This window comes from Taudactylus pleione, unplaced genomic scaffold (genome assembly GCF_031769625.1).
Source record: "Taudactylus pleione unplaced genomic scaffold, aTauple2 ptg000244l, whole genome shotgun sequence".
Lineage (NCBI taxonomy): Eukaryota > Metazoa > Chordata > Amphibia > Anura > Myobatrachidae > Taudactylus > Taudactylus pleione.
In genome coordinates, this window is record NW_028284646.1 from 8,830,864 (window position 1) to 8,845,452 (window position 14,589).

General features: G+C 43.7%; 1 protein-coding gene across 2 annotated transcripts in view; it reads right to left on the reverse strand.

The window, feature by feature from the left end:
- ARHGEF10 (Rho guanine nucleotide exchange factor 10) overlaps positions 1–14,350 on the reverse strand; it is a 154,862-nt gene extending 140,512 nt beyond the window's left edge. For both annotated transcript variants that reach the window (XM_088479699.1, XM_088479698.1), the window contains exon 1: positions 14,231–14,350. The gene's annotated coding sequence lies outside the window, so the exon portion shown is untranslated. The remainder of the gene's footprint in view (positions 1–14,230) is intronic.
- Positions 14,351–14,589: the final 239 nt, after the last annotated feature.

Consider the following 14,589-nt stretch of genomic DNA (forward strand, 5'->3'; position numbering starts at 1 on the left):
TAAATATAAAGCTGTCCAGCATTTGTGGGCTAAATACAGAGGCAGCCAGTATTTACCCCACATGCAAAAAAAATGTCTGTATTGCCACCCCTTGTATTGCAACATGGTTTGTCCAGGTACACAGTTACTTGATATTTCTTACTCTATTCCCAACTCTGAATCAGGCCCATAATAAACCTAAATAGGTATGCACGACCCATGTATGATAGCAGGAGGTGTTGCCAACCAGACAGCTCTGCCAAGGTATGCTTAATAAGACATCTCATGTTAAGGTCATAGAGCGCACTAATCTCTTTGGATGTCCAAATACATGAGGAACCCGGTAGCCCAAGACAAGTTAAGGTCTAGAGCTCAAAATGGGATTTTTACACGACCCGATATCATAGCTACAGATTTGTGACAATTAATGCAAAAAACAGAGACCCTCCTAAACTCTTCAGTTTTATCCAGGATAGCTGGCAAGGAATGCTGTGGATCACAAATAATAAATATATAAGAGGTCAACAGCGAAGGCGATAAGTTGACCCCCACATCTATACCCTTGAATACATCCCAAGCCTGCAGTATTCTAATAAGGGGATCTAGCGGCAAGTTAAAAAGAAGTGGCGGCAAAGGAAAGCCCTTGACTAGTCCCATGGGACATTGTTACAGAAGGACTATAGAGACTTTTAATAACCAGTGAGGTAGATGTAACTGTAGCTGTGTAAATATACTCTGAAACTGGTGAAAAAAATAGGTCCAAAAGCCTGAATTTAACAAATTTGCGTCCAGGACACCAATGCAAATGCCTTTTCCACATCTAAACTTAAGAGCATATCAGGTTCAACACAGGACAGTTGGGACAAATCCACAATTGCAGCTAAAGCTGTCTAGCCACCCTTGACAGAGAACCGGGGATGTGTAAAAACCAGTTGATGCAGGGTGAGCATCTACAGAAGAATAGATTGGAGGTGGTTGGCAATCACCTTAGCCAGGATTTTAAAGTCTTGATTCAAAAGTGTTATGGGCCTAATAGCGGACACAAGCTCTGGGACCTTTCCAGAGTTAAGGGATAAATATAGCGTCAGCCTCATTAAATCAGGGGAATGGAAAAAGGAGCATATGGAGTGACTGACACAAGCAAGTGAGAAAGGTTGTGTTATTGGGAGTCACTATTTTATAATATTCACCAAGGAAGGAAGGAAGAAATCACCTGAGAGACCTCCATCTCAGAGAGATCTATATTCAGAAAGTCCCGCTGAGAAGACGACATTTTGTGTAAATTGACCTCAGTCAAAACTTGATGGTTTAATGAGGGGTCATCAAGGATCGCTGTATAAAGGGGTTCATAATAAGCCCAAAATGTAACAATAAAGTCAGAAGTCGAGGACACCCTGGAGCCAATAGCTGGGTCTCTAAAGACTAGTAGTCTGTGCGCGGGATTTAATCATCATAGCCAAAGCCCTACTGCCAACAAATAACAAATGCTTACTTTAATCTTTCATTTATTTCAGGCTTACCTAGTCCTGGTGTCCACAAGTAGTTAAAAAGGGTACATTTTAACAATTTGAAAATAAATAACTAAAAATAAATACTGGCTGCTTCTGCATGTAGCCCACAAATGCTGGACAGCTTTATTTTTACACTGCAATTAAAGCTAGGTACACCCTGGAGTGTTGGGCATTCGTTCCGACATCGGAATGAATGTGGGTCACCAGTGATTGTGCGTCCACACTTTAATGAACAACGTAAAGATCACTGTTACGTCATTCATTAACAATGCATTGGTCGCTAGCCATATTGCTAGGTTTGATGTGCAGCACATCAAACCTGGTGACTGTTACTAGCGATCACGGGAGTGTGCAAACATGGGTACACACTGAGCGATGTAGGCGATATGTCGTTACAAAATGGCATATCATCCAGACATCGCTCCAGTGTGTACGTAGCTTTAGATTCCAGTTTGGGCACACCTCTCCCAAATCTAAATCTCTCTACACATTTTACATTTGTCCCACCTGCAGTGCAGCATGCTTTTACCAAGATGCAGTTACCTGCTCTTTCTTACTTTATTCCCAAAGCTGAATCAGGTTCACAGTTAATGAAAAACAAACCAGTTTTTGTTTTGGTTAGAAATACTCTTACTTTATTTATTTTTATTTACAAATAGATATTTTGTAATATTTACAATAGTGACACTGATAGAAGGAAATAACCATTACTGGTGAAGCAAATTAAAGAGCAATACTACAAACTTTAGTAAACAGAAATCATTTCATATGGGTCTTCCGACTCAGCAGCAGGTAATATTGGCCAGCACATGAAAATCTGGCACACAACAAGCAAACAAAATCTTTACTTACATTCCACTGCTAAGTGACCTGTGTCTAACAAATCCAATTTTAGTTCAAATGCTTACATAGAGAATCTTATTCAAATGCTAAATAGTAGCAAGTCTTTGTACTAATAGGTCATGAGTTTGTTTTGTTTTATTTACCTGATAAATTATGTCTATATAAACCAGTGATAGATGATCTAATACCATACTTGCCATTATCCTGGCAGGATGTTTGAAGGGAAGGCGGTGCACGAGGCAACCAAGTGGGCTGGGTTGGGGGTGGCACTATGAGCGCATCATTTTGGCCCAGCCTCTCACTACACAAAGCAGCGATTCCCAGGATTCTAAAGAAGGGGCAGAACAACAATGATGCGATTCAGTGGAAGTCATATTATCAAGAATTTTAATAGAAAAATGGTGTCACAGGCGCTCACTTATACCCCTTTTACACCGACTGAAATATCCCAGGTTGATGCACGTGAACGCGCATAACCCCGGGATTTTAGTCGGTGTAAATGAATCAACCCGGGTCCAGTGACCCGGGGATCCAACCCTGCTTGATTGCAGGGTTGAGCACGTGTTGTTCCCGTGTCACCCTGCAATGTAAACAGCGTGGCCCGGCTCATGATGACCCGGGCTGCGCCGCATGCCGCCTGATTGGCCGGTTTCAGTGGTGCTTGGAGATTACATCATCTCCAAGCAGCGGCACGAAGCAGCGCACCCCACCTGCTCTCCCTGCCTCCGGACCACTGCAGGATAAGGTAAGTAGGTCGCGGAGTGGGAGGGAGGGGAAAAAGCGCTGGTCACCTTCTCCGGACAGCCGGGTCAGGTGTGAATGGTACCGACTCGGACATAGCCGGGGTCAGCGCCGCAGTGTAAAAGGGGGTTGTCCCGGGTCTGATCCGGGTTGGAAACGTGTTCCAAATCCTGGGTCAGACCCGGGGACTTTGGTGTAAAAGGGGTATAAGATAGGGGTTCTGGTGGTTAGCAGCAAGACCTAACTGAAGAAAATCCCTTATTCTTCTAGTACAATGTTGGCTAACCTTGACACTCCAGCTGTTGTGGAACTATATATCCCAGCATGCCCTGCCACAGTTTTAGCATGCCCTAATAGCAAAACTGTAGCAGTGCATGCTGGGTTATGTAGTTCCATAACAGCTGGAGTGTCAAGGTTAGCCAACACTGCTCTAGTACAATGTTTGAAAGAGGGGCATATGTAAACATATGCAGAAGATCTGCGCTTAAAACTTACTCTCTGTATGTGCTGAACCGCTGTGTTTAGTTCAAAAGGGGATTAAGAGAGTGAAAAAATATGTGTGTGTGTGCCCAGTGATGCTGGATGAAATGCAACAAAGGAATAAATTATACTGCGCTCAGCTGATATGTGTACTGTTTAAGACCAGATAAACTAATTACAAATGGTGTGAGTTTTGGCTGATGAAGGATACACCTGGGGGGGAGGGAAAGGGGGTCTACAAATGGGATCTAAGTGGTAGATATAATAAAATATGACATAAAAAATATATAGTAAAATATAACAAACAGAAAACCTTGTACCAAATGATAATTGTCAATGGTAACCATGTAAAACATAAACAGAAGTAAAGGTAAAGAAAATATTTATTGGTATGTAAAAAATGCTAAACCACAGAACAACTGGAAAACCATGCACATGTTCGTGGTTCTTGGTTGTAGCAAGAATCACGACCGCCTGCATACTTCATCCTGGAATACCCCCCTTTCACACGCGGGCAGAGGAACCATCTATTTCCACACGGCCGTGTAACACATCCAGCGACGTCACAGGGAGCACCTAAGCACCGACCGGTCATCACGCAGAACAACAGCCGGCAGGGGCAGGAATGGTGCCCGCGAAGTGAGAGGCAAGTTCCCCCCTCTCAGGAGGAGACACACAGCAGACAGCTCCAGCAGAGCGGTGTTTGCCGTGACATCTCCTCCTGTCAGACAGTAGCGCTCGCATCAGCACGCGCTGCCGGTGTTTGCCTGTTCACTCAGGCACACGACCGGCACTGCGGCTGCCAGTGACAGGCTCTGTCAGGAGCATACCTCCGCTGCATCGGGTTCACCCAATCCTAGCCCCAAGAAGAAACTCTCGGGCATCTCTACATAGCGCATCATTCCAGCACATTAACGTTAGTGGGACGCCACCGACATTAACTATTTTTTCATCAAGACTTTATCCTCTGCACTGAGACTTATTCACAACATCTATTCTGGCCCTTGGACAATACAGATCATAGTTTTTGAACCAAGCTCCCTTCCACCTAACATTGGATCTCACCCATCCCCATCAACCTGTTACTATTATTCTACACACTAGCTCACACAAGCTCTGATCATTCACACTGATCAAATTAGTGCATGTGCATGTTTTCAGTCCATCAAGGTTTGAGCACACATGTGCAGGTTTTCCAGTTGTTCTATAGTTTAGCATTTTTTACATACCAATAAATATTTTCTTTACCTTTACTTATGTTTATGTTTTGATACAATTCATACATGGTTACCATTGACAATTATCATTTGGTACAAGGTTTTCTGTTTGTTATATTTTACTATATATTTTTTATGTCATATTTTATTATATCTACCATTTAGATCCCATTTGTAGACCACCTTTCCCTTCCCCCCCAGGTGTATTCTTCATCAGCCAATACTCACACCATTTGTAATTAGTTTATCTGGTCTTAAACGGTATACATATCAGCTGAGCGCAGTATAATTTATTCCTTTTTTGCATTTCATCCAGCATTACTGGGCACGCACACACATATGTTTTCACTCTCTTTGTCCCCTTTTGAACTAAACACAGCGGTTCAGCACATACAGAGAGTAAGTTTTAAGCGCAGACCTTCTGCATATGTTTACATATGCCCCTCTTTCAAACATATCATCAAGAAGCCCGGACAGCTCACTTCCCGAATGATTGGCATCTGGGATAGCCACCTGATATTCGGGAGTCTCCCGGATGATCCGGGACAGTAGGTAAACATGCCTAATACACTTCTTTGGCTGCATGGTTGGCCCTCTATTCTTCACAAAGTTCTGTACCCTAGCTTTAAGTACAAATTTCACTATGGCTTTTTCTGGCCTGCCCCTTGCTTAAATAGGCACCCACTCTGTGGGGAGGGGGAGGCCCTGCTTCCATCTTTCACCCATATCTTTTTCCTTGTTCCACCTTCGTCCCTTCTTTTCTTTAATTTTCTACAATCAAATAGGGCCCAGCTTTATGGTTTATAAGCTCTTGCAAGTATGCATCGCTCCGTTTCTTTAAACGGTATTCAGTCACATTACCTGCGGCCGGAATGCCGGCTGTCGGAATCCCGACACAGGACTAAAGATAGGCGCCGAAATCCTTACGCCAATCTTTATCCCGAAGGAGTCATCCCGAACGAAGGTAAGCGGGCGCTGTTAGGTGTTAGCCACGGGTGGGTGGCAGGTTAAGTTTAGGCACCCCGGGGGGGAGATTAGGGTTAGGCCCCCCCCAGGGAGGGCTAGGCTACAGGGAGGGGGGTTACGGTCAGGCACCACTGAGGGGTAGGGGGGGGCTGGGGGGGGTTAGAGATTAGGGTTAGGCACCCCACCGGGAGGGTTAGGTCTAGGTTACGGGAAGGGGTAGTTAGGGTTAGGCACCACCAGGGGGGGGGAATTTAAGGTTAGGCACCACTAGGGGAGAGTTAGAGTACTCACCGGCCCCTGTCGGGATTCTTCACGATCGGGATGCAGGCATCTGGGTTTTGACCACTGGCATCCTTCAGTATACCTCTAAGCATCTGATGCCCTTGCTCTCCCCTTACACCTTTTTCCCTTTTCCCTGTCCCAATAACCAAATGAACCGAAATAAGCAGACAGAGACTTGTATATGGCAAATTAAAATTTGCAGTTTAAATTTGGATTTAACTGTTACTACTACTATTTTGGTGTCATAGATAGCACTGCAGGACACCAGCCCTTACCGCAATTGAATCATGCAACCGACTTGGAGGCGCCAGGTCCCCTTACCTCTTATCCTGCTTTGATCCGACCCCTTATACAGGTGGTACCATGTGTTTCAGCCTCACCTTAGGGATTCAGTAATACCACTATGTTGGCTGGCCCGCAGTGCTTCCACTAAGCTAGCATGGCACCGAACAGTAGCACACCACCCTAACCATGACCTATCACACCTCTAGTGAATCTAGCAGTTGAGCTTAGGTTTACTCCGATGGCTGCCCGATGCTGATTTGATGCGGTGTCCTCAGATGCAGCAGATCACAGAAGCCGGCAGAAGCGTCTATTTCCAGAAAACACTACTATTGGCATTAGCATACGTTACCATCTTTGGGCGTCTTTCGGAGCAGCAGCGAAGCTAACAGCATACAACTATAAATCAGGCGCATATCCCATTAATAAATTAACTAAATCCCTAATACACGCACTACCTCCAGTCTACGTTCCTGCAAGTCTGTGCACAGTGGTCAATCATCAACCACACTGACACCTTTAATGCAGGCAAATGCCAGACTGATTTATTTCTTGCAAAAAAGGAACGAGTTGCAAACTCGCATATGTAATAGGCTGTTAGAACATGCAAACTCACACTAAACTCACATTTTCACTTCTTGCATGGTCCAAACTCATACCCAGATGTTTTCTGGCTAAAAAAACACAACTTGTCACATGTAATAGGGTGTAAGTTGTAAACACGCACATAACTAGTAAAATAATAACAAAAGATTTGTAAAATAATAGACCTGCTTCAGGCTGTCGAGTTTAGTCTCAACAGAAGCGTGTTTAGCAAAAGCCTGCACAGATCAGAGAGATCCATGTTGATTTCTGTGTGTTAAAATGGAATAAAAGTGTTTAAAAAAAAATGATGTGAAGCCCCCCCCCCCCAAAAAAAACACAACCAGTATGGGGGGGGGGGGGGCATGTGTGTGTGTGTGTGTTAAAATATTATATTATGTTTATATTGTCTTTACTTTAATATTTATTTTACAAGTGGACTACAGGTACGTGCATGCAAGCAGGGCAGGCTTGCTGGGACCTCTATATTATATCTATTTTTTACATAATTGACTCCGAACCATCAACCAGGGGTGCGGAGAATAGCCCCAGATTATCAGCCTGGGCCTGGGGCCTGTTTGGCGGAAGGGAAAGCCTTTATTGTGGGGGGTCCCTAAGTAAAACCCAGGCTCTGCTGATTAATATGGGGTTGGTTAGAGCTCGGTACTGGTTGTGGATAATGAGGGAGACCCCTACTTATTTTGTCATCCATATTCTCACAGAGTCCAATGCTGGTTATGCTTCTTGGGGGGGTGAGGGCCTCACATAATTTTTTTTTTTCTTAATGCTTTCATTCCCTTTTAACACACAGAAGCCTGCACGGATCTCACTGATCTGTGCAGGCTTCTGTAAAACACACTGCTGTTACAGTGACTAACTCACACCTTCTAATGAAACTCGAATTACAATTTGCAAGTTTTACCGCGGTGACAATATCATAAAATTCTCATTAACTCGCATTTTAGATCAACTGCACCTTCCAACTCACAGGCTATTACATACTGCGAATTTCCAAACAAACTCGCACTAAACTTGCACAAACATTTGCACCCTATTACATTTTGTCCAAAATCTTAGTTCTCACTTATAAAGCTCATAATATCACTGAAACATTCCAATAGTTATTCTTCAATCACAGAACTAGATTTGCATAACATTGTGTCATGTTCACTCATCTTAAATATCTTCCCATTCATACACTCTGATCAACCAATTGACCAACTCCAACCATACAAACTTTTCACCACTTCCCACTGCCACCTCTAGTACTTCTCCCATGCTGCATCCATACTCTGGAATGAGCAAACTTGTGCTGTTTTATTTTACCCTTTCAAATTTTATGCATTCCCCCCTAAAAAACTTCTCTGTATGGAAGCCTATTACATTCCATTATTATTATTATTATTATTAGACATTTTCAGTATTATTGGATCATTTTACAGCTTACTTAAAAAGCCATCCACAATCATGTAGGCTGCCCTCTTGTAATACCTTATCCACTCTTCTAAACCTCACTGCACATTAATTGTGTCCTAGTGTGGAAAACTAGCCGAGTGACTGGTACGTATGGAACCACTGAACACTTCATAAAGTACATCCCTGTAGGTATAAGTGGGACTGGTAATTTATACAAACATGTGCCTTTTGTTTCATCTCCTTAGGTCTATAAGCTTTTGCGGGTAAATCCATTGCACAGTGGTACTCAACATTAGAGATGTTGTTACACAGATGGGCCCAGCTAGTTTGTTGCTCAATACGCCAAGCAGCGCGCCCTGAATCTCGCGCCACACAGTACGCCTTGAGTCACGCTTTTCATTATTAATCGCAATGAAACATACCGTGGCGCTGGAAAAAGTCATAGCATGTAATACAACTTTTTGTCCAAAAGGTGTCGCTTTTCCTAAACTACACTGCGCATGCGTCCGATATACAATGCGTTTTCTGTATCACCGCCCGATAATTGGCTGACGGAACCTGTGATTCGGTACACTATAGTACAGCGTTTTCGTCATGGAATCAGGGCTGTACAAGAATGTGTAATAAAATTTTAAATCATTATAGTACAGTATGTGTGTGTACAACTACTAAGCCTGTAGTTTAAGTACAATGCCAATGTTCGGAGATTTGTACATGCGCAGAATTTATCCTGCTTGACAGGCTGTGGATGTTTGGGGGCGGTGTCCGACAGCATCCCAAAAAAATTAGGGCGTGTCAGCCCTGTTTTCTGGGCGTGTTGAAGCCAGTGAAGCTTCATCCTTGTACGCAACTTCACTGGCTACTGGCCATCCTAAGTAACCTGAGGGTTACTTAGATGACCAATGTTTACGCAGAGCGATTTTAATACTGCGTCTTCAGAGGATCACATAAGCCAGCAGGAGTCGTCTATTTACAAATTATTGCATAGCTGCTGCGTACACGGTTGCAGCGGCTGTACAAAAGCATGCATCTATGATTCAGGCCCATAGACCTGGCTAGAATTAATGATCAGTCTTTCAGAGCTGCCGATTCTCAAAGCATTTGAGGGCTGGGTTTAAAAGAGCAATAGCAATACAAGCAAAATCGGACTTGTTTTGCATGTATTACTATAGCCCTTCAAAATCCAGCCCTCATATCCACTGAGAATCGGCGCTTTTTAGTAAATATAGACCCATGGCTCCCTTATTTGTGACACCCAAATATTTATGCTTTAGAGTAAATATAAAAATAATCCGATTTAGTAAAGATCCAATTTAGAAACCGAACTGAATTGCTGGTAATATGAAGGAATGTTAAAAATAGATCAAAATGACATAATTTGTCATTAATGAGTGGAAAGAAAGTAGTGTATACCATAAATCTGACACTGACATGCTTTCATTAGAATTGTTGGCCCCTATTATCCTAATCCCGCAATTCTTTTGCACAGTCTGCAGAGAAGACTCATTGGGGTGAGGGACTAAATTGTCGGTGATTTCTGTGAAGTGCTGTTGGAAGGCTGTGGGGACAGTTGGAACAACAAGGTTGCCAATTTTCTCAACCCATAGCGGTGTATGGGAAAATTAGCGCTTTTGTGTTGCCGTAATTCTCGGAGATGTGCGCGACCGAACATCAACAAGAACTGTATACTAAAACAAGCAGGATCTGCAGGAAGAATTTAGGTTATTGCTGTAAAAAGCTACAAATATGTTATTAATTCCAATCATTGCTGAGTTTCTAATAGCACTTATAATATACTGTAGTCATGTACAGCTAATGTTTTCCTACTCAGAAAAGAGGAGTCTTTTCAATTAATAGATGCCAAGTACAGTCCTGCATTCTGGTAGAAATAATTTTCATGATGGTTGGCACAATAAATAAGTAATGTTGAGCCTTTGCTCTTCTTATTTTCCTTTAAGGAGTATTTAATTAACTTTAATATTGTTGAAAAGAGATGTGGCCTCCGACATAGACTACATCAGCGGTTCGCAAACTCATCTCAGCGTGGGGTCGCAACTCACATGGGGCCAGGGTGATGACTTCTCGGATCGCTCAGCCAGTAGTCAGAGAAGTCTGAAATAAGTTGATCTGTCTGTTACTTCTGACTGTTCAGATCACTGGCTGAGAGTTCCGAGGGATGTGGAGGGGAAACACACAACACTTAAACACCCACTGTCTCTCCCAGTCACCCATTGCCTTCCCCTAGTCATCCTCTTCCTACCCCTGTCTTCCATCACCCTCTGTCACCCACTACCTCCCCATCATCCACTGCCTGACCAGGCTCCCACTGCCTCTCTATGCCACCCACTGCCTCCCCCTTATCGCCCTCTGCCTCCCCATCACTCACTGCGCCTCCCCCTGTAACCAACTGCCTCCCCAGTACCTACTGTCTCCTCAATCTTCCAGTCTCCTCCAGTCACCCACTTCTTCTCTGTTACCCACTGCCTCCCAATGTAATCCTCTGCCTGCCACTGCCTACCCAGTCCCCCAACGTCTGCCCAGTCACTCTCTGTCTTTCCCTGCCACCCCAAAGCAATTCTGCAATAACTTGCTGTGATACTCTAATATATTTTGTCAGATAGGGTCCTGGAGCATAATAGTTTGAGAACCCCTGGACCACATCATCGTTTCAAATTTCTGACCCTATTTTATCACAAAGTTGCAGTGGAAAATCAGGGTAAAATTGTATATTGCATTTCCACTTTATATATAAAAATATTAAACTGTTAGTCCAGCTATGCCAACATTGGACCTGATTCAAAGTTGACAGCTATTCCGATGTTCACGCAGTTGAGCGATTATTGTGGTCTGCATGTTTCACAGTCACATAGCGCATGCGTGGCGAATTAATTGCGATTGAGCTTGCTGTGAGGATTCACCCGCAATTGATTGACAGGAAGGGGCCATTTTGTGGGTGGTTACGGGGAGTCCCTGCCAAAACGCGGACGTGTCATGGCTGTTTCCTGGGTGTGTACTAGATAGCATCTGCGATCGCATACGCAGAGAACAAAGCTCCAGTGTCTCAGTTACCACGGCAATCCTGATTGATGATAGACTTACTTGAGGAGTTGATGTTTTCTGGATCTGTGTCCAATGCTGGGTTTGTGTACAGGCAACAGCGAGGGATCCGTTGGGCATCTCAAGAATTGCCGGCTGATGCATTAGCATATTTTAGCAATTGCTAAATGGCAAAATTCACAGATGTGTTTGCTTGAGCATATAACTCTGTATCAGGCCCAGAGACAGCTATCAATCCGTCGCTGGTCTACCAAGTCATTACTGAGTGCTGGTCATCAAAAAGTGAAAAAATATTACACATTAAGAGGAAAGGCCTTTCAGAGTCTATAATATGTCTTATATCACAGCAAATGAAGGTAATTAACAGTTTTTAAAAGCCCTAAACACTAATCCACCAAGACTACTAGCCATTGGGTGTCCAAACAAATTTGGCTATATTGGCTTGTTATTTGCCGATCAACAAAGGTCAGGCAATATTGTGGCTTTCGCACATGCAAAATGGCTAACAATCGCTTGATTTAAGTAAATATTGGCATTGTGTAAATCTCTAAATCAGGCCCCAAATTTGCTAATTTGGAATATCTAGGCTGTATAATATGAATTGTAAAACATCCTTCCATTCATTTCCAGTATAACATTTTTGAGTATTTAATATTCTTTTTTTTCTCAAAGATGATAAACCCAAAGCAAACTCTTTTACCACGTTAGGAATAACTGAGTAAGTTGTTATCTACAATGATGTCCAAAAGCTTTGAAACTTTCTTGTAAAAAACAGAGGGCTCGATTCAGACACGCTCGCTAGATGCGCACGCTCGCACCTAGCGTATGCAAATCCGGCCAACCCACAGCAAGGCAGGCGATTGCACGACAAGGCATTAGCACGTCCACTATGTCTTGGCCATGCGATCACTTTGTGTATGCAGACTCCCACTAGCCTGTCGTAAGACGCCCACTTGCGCACGTCATCTCCAGGAAGTGTATGCAACCATTGGTACATCAAGTACCATCGGAGGCGATCGCAGCACTTGAGGCAGACCATGCCCTACTGTAATCACTTCAAGCACTTTAGTGTAAAATCCAGTCAGGTGACATGTACAATGACGCTGTCTCTTAATTATGCACGCCTCTGAAACGGTGTTGAGACGCTCAGGCACGCCTGCGTTCGCACCTCCACTCCCCCCGTTTTTAATGACTCTGCTGGGTTGTCTATGCGCAGTGAGCGAACGCATCCCGATCTCTCGCACTGGGATGCATACGCATGCGCAGAATGCGAACATCGGCCAGCTACGAGCGAACGCATCCTAGCGAGCAGGTCTGAATCAGGTCCAGTGTCTGTTAATACGAAGGACTATTAGTACCCTTGTCATGTACAATACACAGCACTGAAAGATACACATTTCCAGAGACAAGTCGGGCTGCATGCTGAATTAAGGAGGAGCCACACAGGATTCCCAAGAGCTCAGTCCGATTTGGCCAATCATGTGGGTGGTCAATCTGGAAAAAGTGGCCATTGGCTTCCGGTATCACTGGGGCCTGTTAGTGCACTTGGAAGATGTCCACACATAATTACCAGCAATACTGTTTCAGCACTCAGAATAAAAGTCTGGCTGACTCAATATACTGTACAGCAAAATCATTCACACAGTACTTCTCAGGGTACACACTAACATTACAAATGCAATAAACTTATAATGGAAAGAAAACCTTTGTGCCAGTCACACAATGCCTTTTTCTCTCCAATCAGTGGCCAATCACAGCATTAGCCCATTCAACAATTAAAGCATTCCAATCTAAACATATCAAAAAGGACATTAGAACTTTCACTACAAAGACATTAACACTGCCAAATGGCTATAATAAACATACGTGTGCAATGTGGCTGTGCACGACATGGCATATTAAATGGAGCTACCATGCAAATAGCAGGTGCCAAAGCAAGATGCTGGCTGGTTGCTGCACATCTACACAGGCACAATTCATTGTAGCAATCTGCTGCCACAGCTTTAGCTAAACTGATTACAATGAGCCATTCCTATAACAGAGACCCGAATCAGTTCATTCCTGAGAAACAGCTGAGAGAAGACCATGCAGGCCAGGGATGTGAGAACTAATATGCAGCAGATTCTGGAGTGGGGTCAGGAGGAAGTCAGTGACAGATCTGTCAGCAAACAAACTACTACTATTGTATGTACATACTAGTTATCACTGACATACTGTACTGTATGAGATCCCAGCGGCTACACATACATACTGTACTGTATGACATCCCAGCGGCTACACATATATGCAGTACTGTATGACATCCCAGTGGCTACACATATATGCAGTACTGTATGACATCCCAGCGGCTACACATATATACTGTACTGTATGACATCCCAGCGGCTACACATATATGCAGTACTGTATGACATCCCAGCGGCTACACATATATACTGTACTGTATGACATCCCAGCGGCTACACATATATGCAGTACTGTATGACATCCCAGCGGCTACACATATATACTGTACTGTATGACATCCCAGTGGCTACACATATATGCAGTACTGTATGACATCCCAGCGGCTACACATATATGCAGTACTGTATGACATCCCAGTGGCTACACGGTCCTCCTGGATTCACCTCTAAAACATATACATAAGTAACAAACACAAAAAGCACATCCTAAGTAAATAAACATAAGTTGGAAGACTGGACTTGCAGTATAATAATAATAATAATTATATAAATATATAAAGTACACTTCCCATAGATCTTTCTCGTCTCCAGAAGTAGTAATAAGTAAATACAGGAATACTGGAGACATTGCAGACACGTCACTGAGCTCCGTATATATATTATCACCTCCTTCAGAGCAGTTACTCACCATTCTGAGCACTATCCTTCCACCCGCGTCTGAAGCCCCACTCACACTCACTCTTCTATCACTGGGAGGGCAGCAACAGCAACAATCGTCCAACAACTTATCTTCCCCTCAATCCTCCTCCTGGGGACATTTTTTCATTTTTTTTTTTTTCAAACAGGGATGAACAGAGCCGGGGCGGTCTACAGACAGCGTTGATTGGCTGATTGTCCGCAGCCTTAGGTGCCCATTGGCTGCAATAAAGATCAGTCTGCTGGGGATTGTCCCACCCCTCTCTCCCCCCACAGTCACACTGTACTGCACATTATCCCAGCACAGCAGCAGCAGCAGCAGCAGCAGCAGCGGCATTCCTCCGCCGTCAC